At 39.1% G+C, this 9,464-nt stretch overlaps 1 long non-coding RNA gene across 1 annotated transcript; it reads right to left on the bottom strand.

Annotated features, from left to right (window-relative positions):
• Nucleotides 1-4,678: 4,678 nt before the first annotated feature.
• LOC111562281 lies at nucleotides 4,679-9,444 on the bottom strand. The gene is made up of 2 exons (XR_002745383.2): nucleotides 9,102-9,444; nucleotides 4,679-5,443 (listed from the first exon to the last, which is right to left on the bottom strand). It is a non-coding gene; the product is annotated as an uncharacterized LOC111562281 (long non-coding RNA).
• Nucleotides 9,445-9,464: the final 20 nt, after the last annotated feature.

Raw genomic sequence — 9,464 nt, 5'->3', positions numbered from 1 at the left:
TGTCAGAAAATACCAGTAAAGTGCTTAAAACTTCCTGGAACACAGTAAGCACCTAATATTTTTATGTATGTATAAATAGTTGGCATATGCGTATTTATTAGAAAAACTGGAATGCCTAGATTGCTTCAACCTGCTCATTGAAATGCATTCGGACTAGAAAGGCAATAGATTCTTCAGGAACTCAGCTGGTTTTCAATTTCAGCTTCTGAAAAATTTCAAGAGTTCTATGTAAAATACTATTCCTCTCAAACAGTTGTGAATGATTTAGCAGTTCAACTCCTAAATTCAAGGTTGCTAGGTAGACTTAGTGAAATTCTTGTTCAAGAAACGGAAGGTAATAAAATGGTAACTCTTCTAAGCTCACTGTCATCTTCTACCACCTATACAATTTAATCTTCCCTTTAAAAAAATGGCTCAACATTTACAGAGCAGAAACTCCTCCTTCTATAACTGCTTGTGGGGAGAACATAGAGGCCATGGCCAGAAAACTTAGAATTCTCAAATTAGACACACACAGAAGCCACAGGGCCACACACAGACAAGGAGATGAGCCACTCCTGTGGTCATGTATGATGAGCAACAGACATTCAGCAAGCACAGTGGAAGGAAGAGGACACTCCTGGGAATTCCTTTTTGAAAACTGCACTTCAGGTGACCTTGGAATAAGAGCATAAGCAGGAACTCAGGACTGTGTGGCAACTGGAACACAGGCTGTAACACCCAAATGGTACTAAGCCAGCAGGTGACAGCGTGTGGCAGAACTTCCACAGTGCAGAGAAATTGAGAATGGAGATGATTTCTTAGGCATGCTTGGCTGAAGGTTATAAGAGATTTAACTGTTGGTATTAGAACTCAGTGTGTATCATGTTGCCAGTTTTATTGATCGTGGTTCTGTTTACTGAATATTGTGCTTATTTTAGGATGGGGAGTTTGGCTATTCTCAACTCATCTTTGGCGATCTTTATTAAGACTCTTAGAACTTTTTTGATATATCCTCTAGTCCTATGCTCTCATTTTTCTGGTGGGACTCTGCTGATAAAGTATCTATTTAAAAATACAATCTATATGACATGTGATTAATTTTGATAACAAATATGCCTGATAACAGCTCTAATCTGTGAACTTATATCTTTTCTTTTTGGTTTGAAAATTACCTGCTTTTTGAAGTAATGAATATTCAAAATCTATAGTTTAACATTCTAGATTTGCTAAGATTTCTCTCTTCTCTCAGTCCACCAAGTAATGCAAGGATTCTCTGGTCCTTAAGATCATCCTTGCCAATTTTCTTAATGCATAAATGCTTTAGGAATTGACATCAAGATCAATTTTATGAAGGCAGTGTTAGCAGAGGGAGTGCAAGAGCTAAGAAATTTGCATTTCATGTTTGGAGACTGTTCTAAGTGAAAAACCCATTGTGTTCGGCTGGAGAGGAGTCTGCTGAGTGAAGGTAAGGTCCCCTCTAGTTTTTCTGGACCTGTAGAGGTCATTTCATCAAGGACAAAACCCTCAAATCTGTTAATATTTATATGTATTAATGAGCCACACGATCATGGTTTAGTTCTCATTGCCCATGAATTTTGTTTTTAATTTAGCTAATTTTAGTTATTAGATCAAAACTTACCACACAGTTTAATCAGAACATGCTAAATTATTTTTCTTTAGCTCTTCAGAAAGCTTTTTCCTGCTAAGCATATAAGTCTTGGGTTTTTTTTTTTAAAGACTTATCCCTTGGAAACTCTTGCCTAGTTTATGTAGTGAATACATGCAGTGGAGTTTTAGAGTTACTGTCCTAAGATACCTGAACTGAGAGGGCTGTACCAGAATCTATCCTTTAAAGTAGCACTACAGTGACCCCCACTGGCCAAACAGCATTAGTGGCTGTGAGAGACAGCTTACCTCTGATGAGCAACAAAGAAAGAACATTGGGAGACAGATGCTCTAAATAGCTGAATACGCCAATCCAAAAGCAAATGATTTCTGCCTTTAAGAATTTATATCTACTACCGTATACATTTATTCATGTTATTTTTATAAGTCTTATGTTGCATACACTGAACCAGATAGGCAAAAATTCAAAAGCTTGACAGTATACTCCCTTGGTTAGGCTGTGGGAAAACACATATTTTCACAACACAAAATGTTACAACCCCTCTAAAGGGAAATTTTGAATATCTAACAAAACTATATATACACTTATCCTTTGATCAACAATTGCATGTTAGCCTGAACACAGACTTCCAACACACACTTCCAACAATATGAAAACACATACGCACAAGATTATTCATTGTAACATGATTTGTAATTGCAAAACGTTGAAAGCTTAGTAAATAACAAATACAGAATAGTGGTTGAATAAACTACAGTACGTATATACAATACAGTGTTATGCAGCTATAAAAAAAGAATAAGTAAGATCTTATAAGAACTGATATGGAGGACTTTTCAGGACATGTGGTTAGACAGGAACAACTTTTACCAATTGACATCAGTATCAATGCTGTTTTTTGACCTAACCCAGGTATAATTTAAATTTTTAGTAGTAGAAATTTGTGGTGAATCAGGAATGGTAGAGATGGATGAGGAAGGCATTTTAACACAGGTATACCTGTCTTTGCCTTCCATGGGCCAGCCCTCCTGACATATTCACTAATGTACTCTATATGTGGCAGGTCACTTTCTTGCTCTCTCTCTCTCTTATTGTGATTTTCCCCCATATTTTTATTTAAATTCTAGTTAGTTAACGTACAGTATAATATTGGTTTCAGGAGTAGAATTTAGTGATTCATCACTTACGCATAACACCTACTGCTCATTATCACAAGTGGCCTCCTTAATATCCATTGCTCATTTAGCCCATCCCCTCCCATCAACCCTCAATTTGTGTTCTCTATAGTTGAGTCTCTTATGGTTTTCTTCCCTTTTTTCCTTCCCATTTGTTCATCTGTTTTGTTTCTTAAATTCCACATGAGAGGAATGATAAGGTATTTGTCTTTCTCTGACTTATTTTGCTTAGCATAATACACCGTAGCTCCATTCATGTCACTACAAATGGGACGATTTCATTCTTTTTGATGGAGATCACTTCTCTCAAGAAAGAGATACATACATACATACATACATACATACATACATACATACATAGGGATCTGAAACAGATAATAAAAGTGTGTTTAGGCTTAGATGTATGAATTGAACCACACATGGACTCTGCCAATGTTGCAGTATTCACAGACAAATCACACTTGAATAGATGACAGCAGATGGCCCAGTGTCTAGTAAGTTTGTTCATTCTAAGATTTTACAATGATCTCTTTGACATAGGTGTGTGTTGATTTAAATTTCAACCCTAGAGTAGAGAAGACCTTATTACCTCCCAAATTATAAAATCTTCCCTGCTTCTGTACTGGTATGCTCATATGTCCTTATTATTCTTCTAACAGGCTGGTTAATTTTTACTCATCCTTTTTTTCTTTTTCCTCTTTAAATTTCAGAGGTATCTTTGTTGTATACTTTTGTTACAGTAATAATTTTATAGATTTGTTCTATTAAGCTGTAGGTTCCTGGATATTTTTACCTGCGCTGCAGGAGCCAGGTGCTGGAGAGGCTATGCACACACCAAGCCCTGAAACAAGCACATGCCAAGTGCTGGCTAAATCCTTCCAGCTTGAGATGTCTCTCCTGCGCCATCTACCGGCAAAACTTCACATTGTGCGAGTTGAAATGGAAACATTTTTCTTTAAAAAAAACTTTTTTTTAATGTTTATTCATTTTTTTAATACATTTTTTAAAATATTTATTTTTGAGACAGAGAGAGACAGAGCATGAACAGTGGAGGGTCAGAGAGAGGGAGACACAGAATCCGAAACAGGCTCCAGGCTCTGAGCTGTCAGCACAGAGCCCGACACGGGGCTCGAACCCACGGACAGTGAGATCGTGACCTGAGCCGAAGTCGGACGCCCAACCGACCAAGCCACCCAGGCACCCCTAATGTTTATTTATTCTTGAGAGAGAGCGAGAGACATATTGTAAGTGGGGGAGGGGCAGAGAGAGAGGGAGACACAGAATCTGAAGCAGGCTCCAGGCTCTGAGCTGTCAGCACAGAGCCCGACGCGTGGCTCGAACCCAACACGATGCAAGATCATGACCTGAGCCAAAGTCAGATGCTTAACCAACTTAGCCACCCAGGCACCTCTGCAATGGAAACCTTTAAATTATCACAGACTAGGTGAAGACAGTAAATCCACAACCTGTGTAAGGAAGGTCCTTATACATTTCCTATGGCTATTCCTCCCATAGCTTAATTTTTAAAATATTTTCTCATTCTTTGTCTTTCTCTTCTCCAATATGTAATTCATAATTATGTGCAAAGTTTTTGTTGCTTAGTATGTATGTATGTATATTTTCCCCGGTTCTTTTGAGTTTTTCCCATGATAAAATTTAATATTACATATTCTTTCCTGAGCCCTTTCACCTGTTATGAGGAAAAATACGGTGAGTTAATTTTTGCAATTAGTCTATAAAACAGACTTCCATAACCATGGTAGATAAATAGATAGACAAATGTATAGGAAGATGTAGGCATATGGATGGATGCATAGCTGGAAACATACAGAAAGAGGAGAACGTAGAAATAGGTTGAAAGAGGAATACATACATAGATTAAAGGCAATTACAGTAAGATAGACATATTTTTATTAAAAATTGAAGTCTGTAGGGGATAAATGTAGTCATTGGCATTAGAAATTTAGGGAAATTTGGGATGGTCTCTCATCTTGGGCATGGTACCTATCTGTGTTCCCAATATGCCAGCCTTTCTCCTCTTCATCCTGACATACTTACGAATTTCATTTCTTAAGGGGAAGTCCCTTCTCTTTAATTAGTTTTCAAAACATAATAAGAATGTACCCAATTGAGGGTCTTCATGTGAATAGAAACATATATTTACTCTTAACACTTCACACCCATGCACATGCAGCTCTAACAGTCACACTGGGATCTGAGGGTCAGTGGCTCTGACCTCTTAGTGTAAGAGCTCTCTCCTTTCCATTTTCTAATTTTCCCAGTAAGAAATCTCTTGTGCTTCTTTAGGGGCATGCTCATCTTTACTTTCTAATGCTGTTTTTCCACGGGGCTGGTTTTGTTGTTATTAATTTCTTATCTTTTCCTCTTATCTTGTTATTCTTTATTGCATTTCTCTTTATTATTGTTTTGTCATATTGCCTCATATATTTCCAATATTTCTATAATTTTTATATTTGTAATAAATATATTCATTCAGTGGAATAGCCATAAATATTAACACGGTAGCTTTTGTAATCTCTCCTTTTTTTTAACCAGTTCTTTCAAGATAGCGATTTACTATCTAATTTTTGTTTACTTACTAATTTGTGTTGAAGCCCCAGTGAATTATGTATTCTGCTCTTTCAGGACTCAAATTTGCCTAAACAAATGAGGAAAACAACAGAATTATTCCATCGGAGGTAATAAAATCTAAACACTTTCTAGGTGTTTTCCTGTATGATAAAAAACATTATTGGGGCGCCTGAGTGGCTCAGTCGGTTAAGTGTCCGACTTCGGCTCAGGTCATGATCTCACGGTCCGTGGGTTCAAGCCCCGCGTCGGGCTCTGTGCTGACAGCTCAGAGCCTGGAGCCCACTTTGGATTCTGTGTCTTCCTCTCTCTCTGCCCCTCCCCTGCTCACGCTCTGTATCTCTCTCAAAAAATGAATAAACATTAAAAAAAATTAAAAAAAAACAAAAAAAACCCCCAAAACATTATTTATTGAGCATGTAAGCATTCTTTCAGATCTTTTAAAAAAGTTTGACCACAGAGGGTCAGGTCCATGAAGACTACTGTTTGGCTTTGGTTATTTTATGATTTTATTATTATTTTTAAAATATTTATTTTGAGAGAGAGAGAGCGTGCGCACATGTGTGCACAAATGGAGGAGGGGCAGAGAGAGAGGGAGAAAGAACCCCAAGCAGGCTCCACGCTGCCAGCACAGAGCTGGATGCGAGGCTTGATCTCACCAACTGTGAGATCATGACCTTAGCCAAAATCCAGAGTGGGAGGCTTAATCGACTGGGCCATCGGGCACCCCTAGGCTTTAATTATTTTAAATGCAAGACTCTGTATCTAAAAAACATTAAGATTAGTATTTACTGTTCATTGTCATTCATATTTTTTCCATATGAAGACGTTAACATGCTTAAAATTCTCACAGTCACCTTGACATTCAAATAAAGTATGCAGGGCACAAATATGATTTTTACTGATGGAAAAATTAAGGTGCAGAAATGTGCAATGAGTCAACGTCACATACTGCATATCTTTTCTCACTGAAAAATCATTTCTATTTCAATCAACTTTTAAAATCATGCTTAAGGAAGAACATCATTTCAACTTTTTTATTCTGGGCAAAGGAAGTAGATATTGGGAATGGACTTCTTTGCAATCCACTGCTGAGAGAAATGTTAATGAATGAAAAAGAGCAATACCTGAGTCCCAGAGTTGAAAGGTGAGGAAGAGCTTTCTCTACACTGGAGACAGTCAAAGGCAGGTACCAAAATGTGTGGGAGACACAGATTCTCAGACCATAAATGGTAATGCCCAAAAATACCCCAAAAAACAACAAAAAAACCCAAAAAGCTAAAGGAAGCAGCTAAAGAATGATTAGTAGATGAATTAGCCAAGGCTCCCCCAGACCTCCTAGTGGGTGCCACCCCATTATCTGGGCCAGTAGTTTTGCCAATTCAGCTCTAAAATATAAGAGCAATTTTATCTTACGCTACTTAGTCCCATGGTTTAAATCAATGTAGTTATTTTTTACCAGACTTCCAAAGCTTTCATTTACACATCTTCCACACAGAATATAATGAAGCTGATACGGCAGTTGATGTGATTTTGTATCCCTTTCTTAGTCTTTGTATATGGTGTTGCTTTTGCTTTTTGCTGTAAATACTTTAACAGGGGGGTTAAGAGATCAAGCTCACTTATTACTGCTTTTGGGCTCCCAAGCAGAACTAGACACTCTTCACTCTTGTCCCACATTAGAAACTCACTGTGAGGGAAAGAAGGCACTGAAAGGGACTATGGGATTTCCAGCTTGGCTTCCACATAAGATGGAGGTAAGAGGAATATTCTGAACCACACAGCCCGCTGGAGGAGTGGTAAGAAGTAAAGGCATGTGAAGGCTGAATCTGGACCTTAAGATTTTGAGAAAACTCTATCCTTTCTTCTTTCTGTGGGGCTAACTTTACTCTGAAGACTGCAGCCATCCCCACACCAATGAAAACGGCTGGTCAGTCCAACTGTGTCTATGCCCTCATTCTTATTTTTCCATCACTTGATAATTATAAAGTAAGTCAAATTACTTGACTAGTAAAAGGTCATACAGTAATATGACTCAGAAAACTTGTAACACTAATACAAAGAATTTCCATATATCTGGAACCAAGATCCCCTAAATGTTAACATTTTACCACATTTCCTCTCTCTCCCTCCGTATACATATATGTGTGTAAACAACATACACAATTTAAAATTTTCTAGCAGTCATATTAAAAAAGAAGGTAAAATTGTATTATTTGACCTAATATATGTCTGTTATCATTTCAACATGTAATCAGTATAAAAATTAACAAGATATATATATTTTTTCATACTAAGTTTTGGAAATCTGGTGTGTATTTTACAGGTACAGTACATCTTAATTAGATAGCCACACTTCAAATGCTGAATAGCCATACACAGTGATGGCTACTTAATGACCAGCACAGAGATAGTGATGATCTTTCAAGCTATGGGATTGGATGAGAGAAAGAGAGCCCAGGACTGAGTCTTGGAGCACTCGAAAATTTAGAACTCAAGCTGAAGAAGAGGAGCTGACAAATGAAACAGCAAATGAGAGCCCGGTAGACCAGTAGGAAAACAAGGCAAATGTAGTGTCAAAGAAGGAGACTGCCAACTGCATCAACGGATGCTGAGAAGTCAAGTGAGATGAGGACAGAGAATTGACCACTGTAGTTGGGAAGATGAGAGTTGTTAGTCATCTTGGCAAGACAGTTTCATTAGACTGGGGGCTCCTCTTTTGGAACTGAAGAGAGACTGGGAGGTGTTAAGTGGAGGCCTCATGTACAGCTATCTCCAAGGCAACAAGTTCCAAACGGATCTATCTCCTATGATACTCTCCTTCACTCTCTTCTCTTCTTACTTTGGATCTCTATTTGGGGCCTATGCTGGATATGCAGGAGACATTCTCCAGTCCTTCCTTTCTTTCAGACCTCATATGCTATTATTCACAAAGTCATCCTGATTTCACCTCCTAAATACTTATTCTGTCTTCTTTGCTCTATCCGTATTTCCCCATTGTAGGCCCTTGCCACCTCTTTCTAATCTTCCTAATACCTAGTAATCCTCACTGTAATTATACCTCCAGGATTGTCATCCTCAAAATTCTTTTTGCAAAGCCTGGAGACAAGCAAAAAGGGGGCGGGGGTTAAGACTGAGTGATGTTGCCAGGTTGATTTTTTAAAAACACCAATCTTGTATCCTTGCTATTCTGCTAGAAAACTTTGATTGGTTCTTCATGCAACAGGTTCAGTGTCCCTTCTCTTGAGTTCCTTTTCCCTTAATCCCAAAGTAACTCACTCTCTCTCTCTCTCTCTCTCTCTCTCTCTCTCTCTCTCTCACACACACACACACACACACACACCCAGTTCTGTTTCACGTTTGCAACGTTATTATCCCTCCTGCCCATCCCTTACCTCCCAGTAACCCAATCCCTGGAACCGGCAGCACTACTGGCTCATTTTTACCAATACTAGTTTAGACACTACCTTCAAGTAGCTTCAGCATTTTCCCACTCCCCCTATGGCCACTTTCTCCAAAACTAGTTAAACTGTGCACCTGTTCTCCTTTCCCAAATGCCCTTCCTGGGCATTTCAACAAAATTCAGGGCTTATTTCAGCCACTGTTCTCATCACATTCATCCATTCCTCTAGTTTTTTAAAGTACCAGTATTTGGCACTATCTCCAACTAAACCGTAAACACCTTGAGGTCCAAGAGCTTGTCTCATTACATTTTGTATTCCCAGTACCTGGCATGTCACGGCACATCATTAGGCGCTCAATCAAGTATGTGAGTATTAAGAGCAGCCAAAGTGGCTGCGGAAAGCAATGCTGCGAGAAGGGCGGCTCCTCTTTTCGTGTCTCCAGCCCACATCCGATCACGCAGGAGGAGCCTGGCATCGAACTGGATGCAAGTCCCGCACTATCTCCCGGTGGAGCTGCGCAGAGTCTGCAACAACAGCAGGGCAGGAAACAAAAAGATAGCGCTGCCTGTGGTAGAAGGCCGGAGCCGAGCACCTCACACAGCTCCCCCGGGGAAAAGGAGCGGCGAAAACCCCACCTCTTCGTTTCCTACCAGGCCAGTTCTGCCCACCATGTGATCAGGGCGGCTC

The sequence above is a fragment of the Felis catus genome, chromosome C2 (assembly GCF_018350175.1).
Source record: "Felis catus isolate Fca126 chromosome C2, F.catus_Fca126_mat1.0, whole genome shotgun sequence".
Lineage (NCBI taxonomy): Eukaryota > Metazoa > Chordata > Mammalia > Carnivora > Felidae > Felis > Felis catus.
Note: the sequence above shows the minus strand (reverse complement) of the source record. Positions and strands in the feature narration are given on the sequence as shown.